The sequence below is a fragment of the Anopheles coustani genome, chromosome 2 (assembly GCF_943734705.1).
Source record: "Anopheles coustani chromosome 2, idAnoCousDA_361_x.2, whole genome shotgun sequence".
NCBI classification, from domain to species: domain Eukaryota; kingdom Metazoa; phylum Arthropoda; class Insecta; order Diptera; family Culicidae; genus Anopheles; species Anopheles coustani.
The window spans coordinates 3,404,273-3,424,473 of record NC_071289.1 but is presented as its reverse complement, the minus strand read 5'-3'; the positions used below and the strand labels follow the sequence as shown (position 1 = coordinate 3,424,473).

The 20,201-nt window shown below is 46.5% G+C and overlaps 1 protein-coding gene across 1 annotated transcript in view; it reads right to left on the bottom strand.

Moving 5' to 3' along the window:
- The window catches only part of LOC131265989 (klarsicht protein), a 153,566-nt gene that overhangs the window by 94,592 nt on the left and 38,773 nt on the right, over positions 1 to 20,201 (bottom strand). The window lies entirely within an intron of this gene.

The following is a 20,201-nucleotide window of genomic DNA, read 5'->3' as shown; positions in this document are numbered from 1 at the left end:
GGCATGCGGCGATAATAATCATCCTTCTATTACCGCTCAATTGGTGGCGGAAAAAAGGCGACCAACACCACGCGGGATCATTCCACGCAGTTCGCATATTTGAGGCTTTATACCTTCCACCACCCGATGGAATAATCGGCTTAAATTCACTGGCTGGATGGTGGAAAAAAAACGATTAAATAGCTCTACGGCAAAACGGAACTATTCCGCACGAATCATTCCATCATGATCCAAAGTCTGCGAATTCGAGGATCTCCGCTTTTCATCCATGTTTGGATGGACGCACATTATTTTTTTGCCGCAAATTCTCTCCTCGCCTAACTGATGTGGGGAGTTTTAATGTTATTTTCATGTGCCGCAACTAAAAGCATATCTATTACCTCTTTTGGCTCGCGCGCTTTTGGAGAGCTGCTGCGTCAGAGCTTGGCGAACATTCTTCTCCCAAGGGAAAACCGCCAGCCAACAGTCCTCGAGCCTCATTCTCGCAGCTATTCCCCCGAACAATCCGTTTCTCCTACTCCTGAAGAGCTCATTAAATCCTCCAACAAACGAACCTTTACCTTTGCAGATCCATCCAGGGGAAGGATGGAAAATGAAAATATCTGCTTCCCAGGTAAGACGCGAGCGCGAATTGGTGCTATTCGGTGTTGGGGTGGAATTTCTCGCGATCCTCACACCTGGATCACTTCTCCTCTAGCCAATCGTCAATCCACACGTACCACCGTGAGGGCTACTTCCACGGTTTTTTTACCATCCCAGACGAAGACGCGAACATAGTCAATTGTTGAGTCATTAAGCAGCTCGCTTACAGTTGGGAAAGAAATGTGCGAAGAACGCGGGCGCATGCTCCACGCCATTGCTGAATTCTTCTACGTGGTTGTAAATCAAGCTAACATCCGGGGAAAATGTGTTTCTTCCTTGCCGGTGGGGAGGTCAACCTGGAACAGCTGCACAACAGCTGCTTGCTTACTTGGTTGGTTTGTTTCTTTTTCTGTGGCAGCAGCTTATTCTGTTTTACCTCGAGACAATCCTCTTGTAGCGTATTTTTCCTAGCTTCCGATGGATGATCGTATGCATTTAACTAAAATTAATCTTTATATTAATATGGTTCTCCGACACCATACCAAGCGCTCCTTCACGGCCAGCTCTTCGTTCGTCACCATAAATCCCCATCTGTCCTCGCCAAAAACCATTTGCGAAACTTCTTGAACGTCATGATGGTTGCAGTTGGTTTTTTAATGACCGATCACATCCGTCAGCAGCACACACGCACACGACGTTCGACATTGATCTTCGAAAGTCGAAGCGAAACGGAAGCTGTCGACGATGGGTTGTTGTAATGGGTGACCGTCTTGGGTGCTGTCTTGTGATCAGTTAAAACCCAAAACCACAGCTAACCGATTACGATGCCGCTGCGGATTCGTTCGTTCCAACATTCAACGCCCCTGAACTTTATTGTGTCTCGTGTGAACGAAGGAGCAACAGCAGCATCTGACTCAGCTGTAGAAGACGGATGCTTCCACACAGTACACAGTTTAAGAAGGCCGGCGTCTTAAGCAAAGACAGACAAGAACGAAGGCCCAACTGTATATTTATAACTGAACAGACAGGAGGAGTAGGAGAAAAAAAACTACAAACTCTACTGAACACGATCGGAGAAAATCGGAACGGAAAGGAAAAGTGGAAAACAATTACAAATTTATGCATCGAAGCAAAATTTTATCGTCTCATTTTTGTAAGAGGCGTATACGTGTATGAATCATTTCCAACGTTCTTGGGTCACATCCTGTTGCTTTTGAAAACACAAAATCTACCACACAGCGTTTGTAAGACGCTCGAAAATGCATCTTGAGGATGTAGCAAACGAAGCAAACCTCCTCTTTGGAGCCAAATGGATGCAGCAGCACAGCATCAACAAACCTCGGCTTCTGTTTATATTTCCTTCCTCGGCAGCAAAACCCGCCACCACACCACAACCATCAACGGAACGATCGCGTTTCGTACACAAACATACAGACCCATCGACCCCGGCGACATGGCCTCATATGCTGGTCGAATCAGGCAGGGCTCGCTTCTTCTTAGCTGCACTTTCTGTCAACGCCCTTGCATTACGGTGCACGACTGCTGCACAAAAACGTTTCAATTACGAACTTCGCTGCTTAATTCCGCTGCTTTTTTTTTATCTCGATTTCCTGCTGAGCTTGCCAGCCAGCTATTCAGTAGCAGCAACACACGAAGCTGGGCCCCGCCGCTTCAGACGGCTTCTTATTTGAAGGCTCATTCAATTAAATTAAATTCCCCACCCATTCGCGATCCATCAAAACGTGCACGCACCAAGCCATGCGCCAGCAGGCATATGGAAGATTGACGCACGCAATTGCACAAGAACCAACCGAGCCATGTCGCCGATCATCCGTTATTCGCGCCCGGACGCTTTCGCTTTCATGGTTACCATATTTGAGAAAAGCATCTCTTGTTGTGGTGAGGTTCTCTGTTCTATCGGTATTAAAGAGAAACATCGTGGCGAACTCACCAACATAAGGCTTGACCGCACGAAAAACATCCAGCTGCAGCATAAAAAGGGCATGGAACAACGGTCCATTTCGGTCGTACACATTTCCTATGCTGACCAACACAAAATAACCCCTTTCGAAACGCGGAACGTTGTGGTGTTCTGTCCCTAGCGAATTACCCCCTTTGTGGATTTCCCTATCGAGAAGCGTCGAAAGAAATCGAGCATAAACCAGGGGAGGGGAGAGGTCCAAATGGAACTGCAGTTACACGCTATGGTGGTTTGTGCCGCTTGCTGTTGTAGAATATTCTATCAACGCAATTAGAGTTTCACATCCGGGGAGAGTTGTAAACTCGTACGCAACAAAGCATACTTTTAATTATTTCATAATGGAACGCCATACGCCATTGAATTGGCGCAAACGAACCTATATTAGTAATAACATTTTTTAGTATTATTTTTTTTAAATCGTTACAATTTTATAAAATCCTCAAATAATCAACATTTGTTGCAAGTAAAGAAGGAAAACAATCTCAAAACCCAGTAGAACGTACGATAAGAGTTGAATCACCATCTGCTGTGAGTTAAAAGGCGTAATTCATTCGAGCACGCCACCACCACATGGAAAGAACTCTCCACTTTCTTATCTACTTTTCCCGTTACAAGCCGTTCTTTTATTGAACTTTTTTTTCCACGTCCGCGGACAACGATTGCGTTCGTTCTGAGTTCCTCCAGCATAATAATAAAAATGCATCTTGTCCCTTTTCACTACCACTGACGCCAACCCAGCCAGCAATCGGGCGATGGTGTTATCAGTTCCCATGAAAAGCCCGGGATGGAAAAGTGGAGGCTCCAACAACATTCGGACACGACGGGTTCGGTTCCCCCACAACTCCCGCGGACCGAAGACATAAAAACCCTTCCTTCTCTACCGTCAACAGCACAACCTTCGTCATGGTCGTATGGTAAACCGCCTCGACGCCCTTTGAGGCTTTGAAAAACCGGGCGAATGTTTATTGCGGCGTTTTTAATCACCGCGCACGGCACCGAGGAGTTTCGCAACGTAAAAAAAAACCTTCTTTAACTGAAACTCCAACAACACACAGCATTCGATGTATCTCTCTCCGGTTGCGCAGCCGGCATCGGTCCCACACGCACACACAGGGCTGTGCTGTTCAGGGACGAAAAAGTGTACTTTTGTGCTGCAAAGTGAACGAATGAATGATCGCAGCCAGTCGACGGGGTTTTGCCGTTCTCTTGCCTTCAAACTTCTTATGCTTCTTGTGAATGTCTTCGCTGAAGACTTGCCCCTTCTCGCCACAAGTGGATCACCGATGTTGGGGGGGATCCTTCGAAGGCTCTTTAGACTTCTTCGCATCGCGTTTCTGCTCGCCGCACGTTCGTTTCTTCGCGTGCACGACGATATCCACATATGCTGGCGAAACTCACACAAGCATAAAACGGGATGCTCTTGCCTTTGCCTGCTTGTGGCGTGCAGCAAACGAAGTAGCAGCAGCGATCGAGGCCACCAAATTCGGCGAAAAATTCCGCACATTTGCGTGAACACAGATCATCGACCAGCCCCCCGAGTTGGCCCATGTTGCTACCTACACACACATACACTCGAGATCGCCCTCGAAGTGGTAAGAACTTCGAGCGGCCCGCTTTTCCAAGACGCTCTTCTTCTTCCACACACGCGAAAAGGGACGGTGGATCGGCGAAGCCGCTTCCTTGAAACGCAAACCCGGTGGTGCTTGCGTGGATTGTTATTTATATCGCTCCCTTTCGGTCCTTGCCCCCGCCGCCGTCGCCACCCACTCACCTCCTTTTCCACGCCGTTTCCACGGGGGCCCTTCTTCTCTGCTCGCGAGCCCTACACACTGCTACCAACCCAAGAAGTATGTGTTTTCGTCTAGCGTCTCTCAAGTACGCGTGTTTGAAGTTTAAGTATGTTTTGCTCCTTTTTCGGACCTTTTTGCTCTCCTCCTCTATGCTGTGCACACACTGCTAAGGCACACGTATCGCCGCACACAAATTGGTGTCTGAGGGCAGACCCTTTTTTGGGATGGATTTTCTATTTTAAAATATTCTTCACACCGCACTCTGCTCAGCACAACCTCAATGATCTCTTTTTCGTATTATTCCTTTGCTCTTTGAATATTTGCTTGTAGATCTTTTCCGCGCACAACTAACGATCGAAAGCTATTAGAATTCACACCGAAAACGGAACGATGCTAACACACACTCTCTGCAGGGGGAAAAGGAGAAAATTAAAACCACATTGGACCGAAAATTGCACAGCGAAAAAAGCGGTTGCCGAGCGAGAAGCCTAAATAAGCATCACTTTACAATCAATTTCATGCCACATTCAAACGCTGGAAACGGAATTCTCATCGTACTCAGAATATGATGATCGAACATTCACCTATAGCGCACCGCACCAATTACCACCACCAAACGGGCTACACACCAGAGGCTCACATTCATTAGCCTCGGTGTAACATCAGCTCTGCAAGATTATCTTCTTAATTTTTCTTCTAGCCGCCACAGCAGCACATCCCAGCACTTCGAGCACCAACTTTACTTGCTTTAATTTTTTTTTATTTTTGCACGTTTCGGTTATTTTTCTCTTCCTTTGCAACCGTGGAGTTTGCCTTCTTGTGCTCCTTTCTCTTTCGTGTTTTCGCGGATCGGGGATAAAAAAAAACCCAACCGGCATGTATCCATCTACGGACAGAAGTCCCCCCGTTGGTCAGGTAACACACACTCCCTTTGGGGGTCGTCGTCGTTGGCGAAAATGTTGAAATTGGAGCCGACTCAGCACGCTATAGGCACGTAATTCATCAAACCACCGAACCGCGTACACACACACGATCGAGGAGGAAAACGAGATAATTGTGAAAATTTTCAAATACTGATCTCGCTCGATCGAACCCACCAGAAACAAAACGCCGGCACTAAACGGTCGGGGAAAACACTCAGGTCACCACCACAGGTTGGGAACGGGGGGAAAACTGCCGCGACGAGTGCGCATCCGCCAGATCGAACACGACCAGATCGGATGCTGCGTGATTTCCCTCGCGACGCGTCACTGGTTGGGAAAACTACACGAACGACAGCGGGGGTGGGGGTGGAAAAACTCAACGAAACACAAACTCGAACACAGATTTAAACACACGAGGGAAGAAAAGAAAATAAACGAACAACACACAGTCCTCTTCCGACAAATGCCCAACGTAGACTGAGCTCCGCGGAGTCGAGTTCGAGCAACAACTTTGGATGCTACACCGTGTGTTGCAGCAACACTTTTTGTCGCATGCAACATTGCTTTAAAAGCCCGCATGTGATTGGTCGGTTAGCGAAACGGTCGAATAACCACCAGACGACGGGGCTTGTTCGATCAGAGGACATCCAAACGGTAAACCTTAACTACTAGCTTGGTTTTTAAAAAAGCCAGTAATGCAACAGTGTAATTTAGCATTATTTTATAGTATCAAATACAAATACTAATAAGGTGCTCCTTGATAGCATTACTAACTTAATAACGTTAGCTTCTATTCCTTAAGTTTTTATTTTCCTTCGACGATTTGACACGGACACCGAAGAAATGAAGTGCTTATTCATAAAGACAATTTTGGGGATTGAAAAACGAAACCGTTTCCAGTAGCACGACGACGAATGTTAGGGGCTAGAACATCCCTTGGCAGGTATATCGCATTTCAAAGCGGTCATGCTTTTCCTCCCATTGTTCATTGATCGGTGTCTGGCGGTTGGGGGAAAACAACTCGATTGTCGCCTCAGGGTAGTCAGCGTAAGACAATTTACACCGAATTCACTACCGAAGCACCTTTACCGGCAACACCTTCCCCGGTTTCAGTCTCTTCGAATACCCTTAACTCATAAACACGACGCAACCTTCCCAAAAATTATGTTGACACATTCTGCTATGCTTCCCTCGTGCACCTTTTCGTCTACTGGAGGATTGAGGAAACAAATGAAGGGAAAGTTTTTTTGTTAATTACACAGATTTCTTCGCACGTAATAACTATCTGGTGGACGAAGAATGGGGACCGTTTGTCACCGTTACACCGCGTCTCAAAAGTGACATTGACATTTAGCTAGCGATCTTGTCGCCTTCAAAAGCACGTCCCCACAACATGCTACTTATGCATTTATGCGCTGCCACGCTTGTTCGGTTCCGGTCGGCATATGTCGTCTCTTTTATGTTTATTGTTTTAAACAAAGCTGACCTCTAACTTGATAATGACCAAAAGGTTGGAAGTACGCAAATGAAGGCGCTCAAAAATCTATTCGGTGACGTTTAACCAAAGGAAGAAGCCATTCCAAAGTGTACCGAACGTTTTTCTTAATAGCATTGTTTGTTAATTTATTTTCGGGAAATGCTATTTCAGTTATATTCAGTTTGTTTCGCGTTGAAATTCAATGAACCAAGTCAAGCGGCACCAAAGTATGGTGCATTTCATAACCAATCGTCACATCCGGCCATCTTTACTACCTGCGAACGATCGAGAAGCTTTTGGCGCAGAAAAGTGTTATACACAACGGGAAAAGCTGCACTGCTAAGTGGTTTTGCATTCCCCCCCCGAGCTGCCTGACTTCAAAAGGACTCTGGACTGTTCCATGGCAGTTATTTTTATGTTGTGCAGATCTGTTATCTTAATTATGCCCGAATGTATGTCCAATTTATAAAAAGCTTCTCGAACGTTCCATCGATATATTTAAATGAGTATGGGAACGGGTGAAGAAATGGAGGTAAACACCTTATAAAAAAAGGTCGCGAGCGAAACCAGTGGCCAGGTGAAAATCATTTCACAACAAGCACAAACAAAAAGGTGACGTTACCCACAACCGTAGAATTGAGCATAAGAAAACGCACACACCCAGAAAAGGGGGCAGCACTTTTGAAGCTTGTAAATAAGAATGAAAACCCACGGTCACGAATCTTTTCCCACCCGCCCCACACGCTGCCTAAGGGGTGGTAGATGGATAGATTGTCCGGACCGGTGGTCTCGTTGTGTCCTTTTTCATTCAAACACATCCACCGCTCTTTTAAAGCCCACTTCCTTGAGGTAAATCCAACGAGCAGCATCTTCCTGCTATGTCGCTGACCCTCGCGCTTGGGAGACCTTCGGGAACATTCCGGGCGAAACAAACACAGGCTCTGGGTGGGTTAGACTCAGCCGGTCATGCCGGCAAACGGTTGTGGCGAGAACGATAATCCAACCTCACGCAATATCCACGCATAATTAAAACCGGAGACCTTTCGGGTCACACGAAAACCGGCGAAAACACTCAACGAAGTCGAATTTATTGCTCCTCCTTAGAGCTACCCCCCCAGGCCTTGGCGTGCCTCTTGGTTGTGCCCGGTAGGGTTTGCCGTTTTTTTTTCTTCGCCTCAGGATGAAGCCACGGCCAGACCTACTTCTTCACCTTGCTGCAGTTCCCTTTCTAATGGGATCGCGATGTCCGCGCGCGCGCGCACTAGAACAGTCTTTAAAACCGGTTTATCTCACCGAAGAAACAACCGGTTGCTTAAAAAAGACAGTCAACCCTTTTTTGCCCCTTGTTTTGTCCAAAACAAAAAACGAGACAATGTTTGCCAAAAAATCGCCCACGTCCGTCCGAAGCGAAAATCGATGATTTCCATGACCAGGGAAAAGTTGGTGAGAAGAGGAAGTACGGTGTCTTAAAAAGGTGTTAAAATTGGAGCACCAGACTTTGAAGAACCCAATAGACGGGATTGTCCAAGTGCGCAAAGTAGAACTCCGTACGCTTAGGAGAGAGTGTTGGCGCAATTGAAGCGTAAACTCTTTTTCACTCGATCCAGCGTACACGCGCATCTCTAACCTAAATCACAATCGGGAGTTTCTCCCCTCCCCCAGGCCTGGTTCTCTCCATTCCCAACCCAAACCGTTCCGATCGACCGCAAAATACCGGCAGCATTTTTCCTCGATCGAGTCCACATTCGTGCATCCCATCGCTCGATCGGACGATGGGTGATATTCGTGGAAAAGTGGAAAAACCAATGCACCATAGCTTAAGAAAAGCCACATCTCCAAACGTGAGGTGCTGGTGAGTAGCATCACATTATGTGCGTCTCCAGATGCAGATGATCGCACGATCAGACGTTCGATTTTTCCTATTGAATTCCACGGCATCCAAAGGAGAAGAAAAGAGGTGAGGGGCACGCACTGCTACCTTCGGTAAAAACGCACTGAAAATGGACGGTGTGTGGAATCTGTTCGCTGCTCATCGATGATCATCTGTGCGCGCGCATCAACTTGTTCTTCCCTCCACCCGGGCGATCGGCATTGATTTTTCTTTTATGTTTCTATGTTTATGACCACTCCACCCGGGTGGTGGTGAACCGTTTTCCCCCCACATCTTGTCTTATGTGTACGGTCAGCTTTTGTGACCGGTATTTGAAATAAAAAAAAAATAAGGCTATGCTCCTGCGCTCGCGCATGCTTCGAAGCATATCCATTTCATTTAATGACACCCTACCAACCAACCAACCCATCCAATGGTCGGTGGAAAACGGACGCTAATGAGAAGAGGGGCCGATGCTAACGGTACACCTGGAAGGTGTCATAACATGCGTCCACCTAATAACTGCGCTATCGAAAACAAGATTCAGCTTAAATCCGAGGCTAAATTCCAATTACTTATCGCCGGAACCATAAATAATGCGTACGCCATCCATTTCAATAAAACGTAAAGTAACAGTAACTTTTTCTTCCGATGAGAGTCAAAGGGTGGGGGGGGGGAGGGCAAAAAAAACCATCAATAAAAAACAACCATGCACGGTACTCCCGAATGGACAACAACAATGATTGATTGGTGCAACCGCAGCATTCGTCAACCCTTATGAACCCTTAAAGAAAGACACATCATCTTAGTGTTTTTTTGTTTTGGAGGGAAGTTTTCACGCGCGGCAACCAAGCGTCTCCAATCCTTCTTTGCATGGGTCATTTAAATATTCTCCCATGGGTGTTGCATGTTTTGAGACGAAAAAAAGAAGGAAATATACTATGGGCTTCCACTTGAAGGGAAAATAAATTAATAACGTCGGACCTTAGCGACCGTTAGAGCGAGACTAACCGTAGGAGCAAAGATGGGGAAAAGGGCAAGGAAGCTAGGGAAAAATCATTTACGCCAAAGTTCAATTACACTCGAGCGCTGGTTTTTCCATACTTCAGCATAAGCATAGATATCTGAAACGAACATGTTTCGATTTGGTTTAGCAAAACACGAAAAGCAACGAGTTACATCTGACGAGGATAGACTGACATTTGTGGGCATACAATTTGGAAGTATTTACCATCATTTACGCCATCCCTTGGAACGATTACTTCGAGAAAAAAAAGGGACGAAAATACCGCCCTTCACCCAACAAACGGAACTTTCTTTGTTTGCTCCCGGGGAGGTGAATTCTCCACCAGGGAACGTCAAAAAAGTCGTGCGTTTGAATCGTTTGAAACACCAAATTTGAACCACCAAACGCAACAACCGCAGAAATGCTGCAGAGAAGGGTGTCGCTCATAAAAAAAAGCGTCTCGTCATCGGGATGCAATAATGTGCATTCTCCCGAACTTTCCTCCCTCGCCGCAAGCGAACCCTTTTTTTTTCGATTGTTCTGTTTTTATGTAGGTTAAGCTCCGACCACGCATCGGTTCTCCACAACAACCAGAGACCCGTAGGACGGGAGATGTTTAAGTAAATCATTCATTGTAATGTCCACACAACAATCGCTGCCACCATTAGCAGCACCAAAAACGCCAACAGGATGGGGAGGTGGTTGTGACGTTCCCGTACAATTTAGCAGCTGATGATGATGAAACCATCTTTCACGGGCGTAAGATAACAATTCGTTACTGTACGAAATGCACACTTTCGTTCCCGGGCAGCCCGAAAGGAAAAGCCACCTCCAAGGCTTGATGATGGACACCCCGAAAAATGAAACGCAAATCATCCACCCTCCAGCCCTTCGAGCAGGATCGCCCGGAAGGGGAAAGGGACCGCAACTGGCGGGGCAAAACCTTTCTGCTTCGGCTTGGCCCACAATTTGTACTCGTCACAAACAAACTCCGCGGGTTCGACGAGCTTCGAATGAGCGGCAAATTTCGATCCATTTTTCTTCTGGCCCTTTGCCTTCTGAGGGCTGCTGAATGTAGTGATGTGCGAAATGAGTAAGATTGTATGATTGAGTCGAATCTTACTAATGAATGATTGATTTAAATCCTAATGGACAGTTTTTGTTACTCCTTTTTGATTTGAATCCTGAACTGGGATTCGATTCCCAAAAGAGTGAAAGAGTGGGTAAAAGGGTTGCTAGTCGTCATAGAGATTCGAATCTCTATTAGTGATTCGAATCCCATGTAGTGATACGAATCCCATGTAGTGATTCGAATCCCATGTAGTGATTCGAATACCAAATTGGTATTCGAATCCCAAGAGTGAGTAAAAGAGTTGCTATTCGCCATAGAGATTCGAATCCCAAGTAGTGAGTCGAATCCCATGTAACAAAGTTGCTAGTCGCCATTGAGATTCGAATCCCAAATTGGGATTGGGAAATTGGGATTCGAATCCCAGACTGGTACTTAATATTCGCACTATATATGAATACACGTACAATTTGGGATTCGAATCTCAACCAGGGATTCGACTCTCGATGGCGACTAGCCACTCTCTTATTCACCCTTGGGATTCGAATCCTTGTTTGGGATTCGATTCTCTGCTTGGGATTCGAATCTCTATGGCGACTAGCAACTCTTTTACTCACTCATTCACTCTTTTGGGCTTCGAATCACCGTTACGGATTCAAATCTCCTCGAAGATTAATAAATCTTTCTACACGTTTTAAATCGCAAAAGAGTCACTGATGATTGTTCACTCTGATTCAAATCTTTAAAAAAGAGTTGTTATTCTCATCACTAGCTGAATGGGAGACCCTAAAGGGCTGCGAACACCCTGTACCATTCCAATCCAACCCCCCCTCCCCCCTCTAGAGTGATTGTCACATAATCGGTAGTAGAGTTTGCAGCGTGCGCCTCTGAAAAAAGAGAACGTTCGAAGGAAAAGCCGCCCCAGCGGGCCATTATTATCAGAAGCATTCCATTTGCTTCGATGCTTTCCATCTCGGAGGAGAGATGTTATCGTGGAGTGGAGCGTCTTGGACTGCCTTTTCAAAGGGCTCCGGATTCGTTTGCGACATCGCGCGCGCGTGTGTGTAAGTGTTTCCTTTTGATTCCCTTCACCGAAAGTCAGCTCCCCTTTTTGGGGGGCGCACTCCGAAGGAAACTCTTAAGACAATCTGCCGCGTTCCATAAAACAGCAGCTCCGGATCCGAAAGCAGGACATCTTGATAGTGCGATCCTCGGGGATGCCGAAAGGCTGGAGCTCCAATTATTCCCGTGTAACCTCTCTCGATCTTCCTACTTTTCCCCCTCCTCCCATCCAGCAAGTAATCTCTGCAACACGAGCCCTTTTTTAATCGTGCCCACTCTCGGGAGCATGAAATGGGAAGATAAACACCCGTTTACCTGAAGGTCGTTTTGCTGAGGCTGCAAGGAAGCAAAGGTACCGTTTCGAGTTTCCACCGCAGGAAGAGAACCCTCGATCCCTTTCCTCCCCCTCCGTCAAACACTGAAATCAAAGAGAATGCGGCAAAAGTGATGCAGCTTTTCCTCCTCCTCCTCCCCCCCGGGAGCGCGGACCCTGTTGTTATTGCACCCGATCGGCAGCATAAAAGAAGCGCTCGATCCGAAGCATTACCGAACGCCTAAAACCAATCTGTTTGGCATCCGCCCCGTTAGCATTCTGCTCCAAGGTGCATTCTTTTAATGGTTTCGCCGCTCGAGGGCTCTCCGAAAGGCCGAAGGGGGCTGTGGGTTGTTATTAGCTGAGCGGGGAGAAATAAACCTCCACATATCGCTTGAGGAGGGCCGGCATAGAATACAAGCAGGTTTTGTTCACGCAGCGCGCAGCAGAGGCGATGCGATAAGAAAGCTACTTTCTTCAAACGGCTGACGGGTGGTTGATGGAAAGCCCTGCGAAGGGAGGGAGGGAGGGAGGAGGGGGGTTGATTTGTAATTTTCTACATCGCTTCATTTTTCCCGAAAGCAAAACATCAACCCCCCTTCTCCCGGTGATGCTGGTGGAATTATGATTGTTTCATCTTGTTATAATCATATTCTCATTCTTTCTAAGCTTCACCACCCCTTCTCCTACGGCCCCCTTTACGGTTCGGACACGCGCCGCCACTGTTTATCGCCACGGGGCTCCACCATCCAGACGACGGGTTCTGCACGAACGGTTTGGTGAGCCCCCCCGAAGAGAAAACAGTCTTGTAGAACATAGCAGCAATCACTCCCGTCCGTGTCCCTGAGTTTAGACGACCGTTGGAAAGTTCCGAGCCATGGTGGTGCAATCGAACCGGTGTTCCGTTGATGAGGTACCTCCCCCCGTCACCCTCTTCCACTGTCGAGCGCAACTTCTAAACCGATACAACCTGTTGGCCCTGCGGGAGAGTGTTTTTCCAACGGTATCGGACCCTATCAATCCATCGCCAGAGGGCAGAAGGGCGTTGAAACATCGCCACAGCGACCACATCACCAACACCAATCATCACCATCGCCGACGACGATGACGACGACGGTCGGGAAAGATTGACAAGTGTCGGATTAATGAAAAACGATTAAAATCCGCTCCGAGGTTGAAAGCTCCCGGAGGATGCCGTCGGGAGGAACGCGTTCGTTGCAACAGGAAGGAGGGCCTTTCGGTACATCGCCATCATCGTAACGCTTTTATCTGATCTGGCTTTGCCTTTGTAACTGTCCGCACACCCTTGTCTCCCCCGGGGAAAAGATGAAGGCGGACGGTGATGTTGTTGTGGCATTAGGGAAATATGTTTCCGTTACACAAAAGGGTCGATTGATTTTTACCTCTTTACCCGGTGTTATTTTGGTGCTGTCGAAGTTGGATTGTCGATCGGTCGATTAACACTTTCGAGGTGGACGGAATTCGAATATAGAAAGTGAATCTGAAGCTAATAATTTCCACCACAATCCATTGCGTAGATTGTATTAAACAATTTTTGGAACATATCCAAACGTTTCTTGGTTGAACACATTTCAGGGTAGGTCATTCATTGGTGTGTGGTGTCTACAAATCTCTAGCTCCACTTTCAAATATATTTTCTTTCCAATTAAATTCCTCCCCGGTTCAAACACACAATCGGTCGAAATCAGCACACAATTTACGGGACGTTTGTGTGGTCGATGGGAAGGTGGTAAATATGTGCCAAAGTTATTTTGTTCCCGAGCTTCGCAATCGTATCTGAAAATCTCCACCAACTCCACCAAAAGGAGCACAAACAGCAAGCAAAGCAAGCTCAATTAAGCATTAAAATGAAATATCAATTCGAACAACAGCCCACGACAGACAAGCCAAGCCTTGCAAACCGCCTTAATCTTCGAGTTGCTACCGGAGAGTGGTGGTGTACGCCAACTTCTGGCACGTGTCCGAAACACCGTGCTTTTCGCTCCAGATCTAATGAGGGAAAGGAATGGGGAGGTCGGGCACTTACATGCCCGCAGACAAATGATAAACGAAACGGAAAAGTGGAGGTGCTACTTTTTGCTGGAAGAAGAAAAAAAAACCGGGTGGTAAGAAAAACAAATTGGTATTGATAAAAGCGCTGCTGGCGGCGGTGATGGCGATCCGCAGCAATGCATCCATATTTCAACCGGACCGATTCGGAACTCGGTCTCTCCACGGGCGCACCGTCTCCGTCTTGAAGCCTCCCCCTGGGAGTAGCGCCCATTCCGGTATCGCACACTTCCGATATGCGCTGCTCGCTCGTTTACCGTTCCGAGTCCAGTTTCTATGCACCTTCCGTCGGATAGGAAGCACACGCAAAAGTGTGATAAATTTCTCTACACACACGCACGCACGAGCGCGTTTGTGCGATGATGTAGCTTTTTATCGCTTTATAGAGACGTTATCGACGACCGCATGTCCACCGGCGAAACGGATGCAACCGAGAGCATTTTCAGCGATTGCGTGAAAATATTTCGAATGATTACAAAGCCAATCCCCGAGGGGTTACTAAGAAACGATAGAAGAAACGGTGAGTGTCAAAGCTAGCCTTAAGGCATGTAAAAGGTCAGAAAAAATACTATCGATCGAAGGAAAGCCTCAACCACCAAAATGGGAAAAGCCACCACGTGGGAGACGAAGCCTCTGGGGTGGAAAATTTTCATTTCTTTTAATTGCCCATTTACGACACACACATTTCTAGTTTTCTCTCGGGCAACTCAATGGTCAATGCCGGGCGGCCAACACACTCACCCGAATATAGGCTCTCTTAAGACGTCGTCGTCAACGAATGTTTCTTTTTTGTGTCTCTCCCACCGCGCTCGAACACTTATGCCAGATGCAATCATTCCCGATGACATCGTACTAAACTTGTTAGCGGCATGCGAAAACAACCCCAAAGAGACCAGCTGTCCACCCTCTCAGTCACCCCCAAGCGTAAAGCCCACCACATCGATGCCAAAGTTTTACCTCATTTGGAACCGCCGTTTGGCACACAATTTTCACAATCAGTGACAAGAGCAATGGTGAAAACCGTACACTGAAACAACCTCCCCTCCCCCCGCAGGGGAGGAGCGCTTCGAAGCGAAAAAGTTTCCACACTATTTTTCTTTTGCCAACACCACCGTAGGCAACAGGTGACGCGCGTTGGGGTGGAGTTTCGTGGCACAAAATAAGCTGCCAGGTTCCGAGCGAGCGAAGTAAAAGTGCCCCACGAGGGGAAAGAGAGAGCACGAGTAGGTGGAACGAATTTTAATCATTTTCCAACCCACCACGAGGCTTCGATCGGCTTTGAGAAAGCACCACGTGAGGAGTGTGGTAGATTTTCACCTCCACATACATACGACGCCCTCTCTCTGTGCTGTTGCCAAGATGTTGTCCCAAACAAGGGTTAATCGGTGGTCCCGCTGCCTGGCGGCGCTGTCAGGATTGGCTTCCTTCTCCTACGAGGAGAATAAAAAAAACGGGGTGGAGAAGGTGTCGCAGATCAATTAAGTCCCGATATAAGCCGCCACACACCATTAAGACCAGCCCAAGGGGCATCGACGAAGGAATTGTCGGAACAACTCCTCCTTCGGCAAGCGAATCGGTTGTAAAGTCGTTACGGTGTAAAGCGCTGAGAAATCGCGAACATGTGTGAAAACTCCGGCGAACCAATGGGTCACCACAGAGATGAGGTCGACTCGAGGGTGAAGGAACAACATTTCTGAACATTTGCTACGACGTGCGACGATCAGAATCATAAATCTCGACACCTGTTATTAAGAGAGGAAAGTATCGGATACTAACATCTTGACTAGCGTACGACCGGCCCCCATTTTCCAGGAACTAGAAAGGATTGCTGGAAGCGAACACCTTGTCCAAGCGATGACTATTCAACCTCTGACTTCCAAAAAGATCAAGCAAGAAAGACGCCAAAAGCCGCCACAGCGTCCGGCCACCATCCAATTGACAACCGGTGGTAATTAAGCTCAAATAGAAATGGTGTTCGATTTGGTTCGATGGTTTTCGGAAAGGCTCGTTGCACAAGACACCCTCTCACGTCTCCATCGCGGGCGCAACTCATCAGGCCAAATAAGGATGAACATTTACAAATCGCTGCATCCATGATGAGGGCATTCTTCGAAAGCTGAGTTGTCCTCACACACGCACATACAACGGGCGAGGGCCTATCGTTATCCTAGTTTGAAGTGAACGCGTGCCGTTCGTGTGCGGACACAGGCCGATTTTTATGAGCCCGTGTAACCGGAAAGAAGTCGGTCTGTGCCGTTGAGTTGATTTATTTGCCTCGGTGTTACATGCGACTCTAGCAGATTCACTCCGTCTTCACACAGTCGCTTAAATCACACGGACTGTGCGCTATATTGCTGATCGTGTTATGATGAGTGCGGCAGCGATTGTGCAAGAGAAAGCGTCGTGCGGTGGTGAGAGGGCAAAACACGCTGGAGGACGCTGTTAGCCCAACACCACACCGTCGTTACACTTCCTCTTATTGCTCTGTTCCTCGTAAAAAACCTGCGTAAGAAACGGATCTTAATTTGTTAGGACCTTTTTTTAACCCATTTTATGCAATGCTAATGACGCTGTAAAGACATACACGTATTTAAGGCAAATTTGGCACTCGCGGACGTGAGTGTTTAATAATTCGCCTGCCCTGGGAATTGAGAAACGACCAACAGGAGGACAATCTTAAAACAGTTGGCTTGGCCCAAAGTTGCCTAGAAGCGACGGATCAGCATATCTCTAGCAGCGCAACGAAAACCAACCAGTTCCGTTAGGAGGCTTCCCTTTCTTGCCCTCCACTCCATCAGGCGCGTCATTATTGCTAATGCCCTCCGGCAGTTTTCATGTTTCGCGTGCCTGACACATTTCCACCTTGTGCTAAACATTCTGCAGTACTGAAAAAGCAAAAAAAAAAACGCCACCGACAACCGGCAACGATCGTTTTTAATTAAACATCAACAGATATTTACGGCCGCAGCGAAGGGAATAGAGGCCACGCTAAGGGCATACGTTTGTGCTTTCCATCAGGCGGGTGAGATTTTACCCGACCCGTTTACTCAACTGTGACAAGCCATTGAAGACGATGGCCCCATTCAGCTGCTTCCTTCGCTGTGCCTTGGAGGCAGTAAGGAGTCGGAGTCGGGCTTAATGAGTCGGGCACTAATCTAGTTTAAGGTATTTTGCGAAAGGCTGCTGATAAGGGCGGGTTCCAATTACCTTGCAGATCATTCAAGGTTCACAAATTTCTTATTCCCCGACTCTGTGGGTTTAGGCTCATCGAACTCATTTAGCACAGATGACGCTAAAGATCTATAAGACATGGTAATCATATTTAATGCTCCTAATGTGGGTTTATTGCAATGGAACATCCTTGGAAACTTTCCTTCGCGCAGCAAATTGAAAGTACTCTCACTGACCAGCATTGGTAGCGGAAAGTAAAATGACGGCTGATCATAATTTATTGCTTCAAATCACTAACCCCATAAACTGGTGGCAGAAGCAAGCACTAAATCATTGTTATAAAGGTAAATTTAGCTCCTGTACACGACGAAGAAAGTCATGCGTACGTGGTTTATGATAGTTATTCGCAGGTAACTGTTACAGCACCTTCTCCAGAGAACCGACAAAACATCGTCAAGGCACACATTCAGATTTCCTTTCTCGAGTTGGAAAGCTGCTACATTTTATAGTCGCCTAAGGATACGTGATAGCAGGGAGGCTACACGTGAAAGTGTGCTACTAAAGAGTTTCTGATCAGCAAGAGATGACAAAACCCTTACACTGCATCAGTTTTTGCTAATTAGAAAGGATCCCTCGGGGCTCGCGGCCTGCTTCCGTATTACTGCGATTAGCGTAACGCCTTCTGTAGGGGGGGTCGCGGGCTGCGAACAACGATAAGAAAAAAAACATCACATTGGTCGGGGTCGGGGTGCCGTAGAAAGTGTAGTGCAAAAACTTTGATCGCAAATGCGCAAATCAAAGCGCGAGCCCGACACTGAACTCCAGCTGAGGTTACCGATCATGCGCCTGGGAACGAATCAATTTTCATACGCCCAAAACAGTGATCCGACGGTGCTGGAAGCTGTAACGAAGGAAAAGAGGAAGCGAGAAAGAGGAAAAAAGCAACCCCCCATTGATACCGACACCGGATTGACCATTTAGAGGGGGTAGAGAGAAAAAAAAACACGTTTCGCCAACTAGGAACTACGCGATCAATTAGCCCCAACTAGGGCCCCCCCGAAGGCTAGGGCGACCGTGGCAGAAGGTTTCACGGTTTTAATCCGTGCACGAGCAGCAGCAGCATCACAACGACGACGCATTTCGTTTGGACGAATTTGTCCAAAGAAAGAAAGAGGGAAAATGACCAACTTGCCACACACACTCCGCGGGAAGCACTAGCTTGACGATGATTGATTTTTTTCTCACTCGAGTAAAAGTAGCCCATCATCATCATCGTCATCGTCATCATCGGAGCGATCGGTCAGTGGTGCCGCGGACGGGACAACCGGTTTCGACCACCGCCGTATCAGAGCCTAATCTAATTAAGCTGCAATCGAAACTCATTCATCGCTGCCGTTTGTAATTGCCGTGTGAAATCGGGGTCACGCTGATGAGAGCATTTGCTTTTCGTGTGCAAAACGAAATAGTTTGTCTGCATTTCTTTAAACTTCTTTCCCTGCATTATTCAACATACCTTGACCTCGCACTTTTAGTCAGAGGAAAAGCGCGATCGTTACCGTGAATCGATGCAACCGAAAGCGCATCCATCACGTTCGCGTTGCATCACTGTTGACACCTTGTGTAGCGATAGCGATCGCGAATCGTGATGCAACATCAAGATAAAAATTATTTTTAATAAAGCACACTTTCTTTCTCCTTTTCTTTACGGGGCCCTGTTATGGGAGCCTAAGCAAACATCGTCTTCAGAAATGAATCAGATACCGGAAAATCGTGGTGCTAAAATCGATCACGTGCTCTTCCAACTGATGATCGTTCGATACAGCGATCGACACAACGGATGAAGTTTGTAAGTGAAAAACGCAACTCCAATCATTACGTTTCAGAAGCTACTACGTAACGTTTGTCTACTAAGTTATTTTTCTCAATAAAGAACTAGTTTTATCAAAAAACACTTTTAAAAATAGCATTTTGTACAATTAGAGTTTTAAACAAAACCGATCATTCAAAAAGGATGCCCCTGAATGTAGACTAGACTGCCATACACAAATATAACCGGTTTGGTTTGAAACGGTTTGCCCAAGGTGAATACAACTCCAGTACACGTTAAAACAAGGTACAGATACGAAGATATTTGTTACGTTATTTGTAAAAAATTTAAGCGAATAAAATAATCGAAAAATAAAATTAAAGCGAATAACATAATCGAAAAATAATATTAAAGCGAATGAAATAATCTAAAAACATTCAGAAATGAAGCAAAATTTACCCAAGCATAGAGTAGCCATGCATACATGAATATTTCGAAACATATAAAAGAAGATTGAGTTCTCTACAAAGTCTTTCGGGAAAACATATTATGTTTCCCACATTCTTTAAAAACAATGTGTATAACATTGTTGAATGTATCAACGCCACATTTATCAAGACTCATGTGCCTGTCACTTCGACATAGAAATCTTCGCAATAATCCCATCACATCATATATTTCACCGCCTACGAATGGGAAACATTCTATCCCTTCATCGGAACGATGGGCTTAGGAAAGTATATATTTCAACACGTCCCTATATTAAGTCGAAAAAGAACCAACCGACAAACAACGACTTAGCACCCCCTGCTACACTTTATGGTTAGAATTTGTCGTTTTCTGGAGCAGCACAGAGAATGGAGAAAAAAGGTTCATCTTTCCATTTGTCAATATTTAAAAATGGGGCCAACTCCCATCTAACCGACACTACGTTTCCTCCACCACCAAAAACATACAACACATTCACAGGCCGGTTTCGATCAACACCCCAACCGAAATGTTCCCATAAAACACCAACTCCATCCGGCTAGTTTGACGGCAAAGAACACGCCTAATGTGTTGCCCACCATAAGGGACATA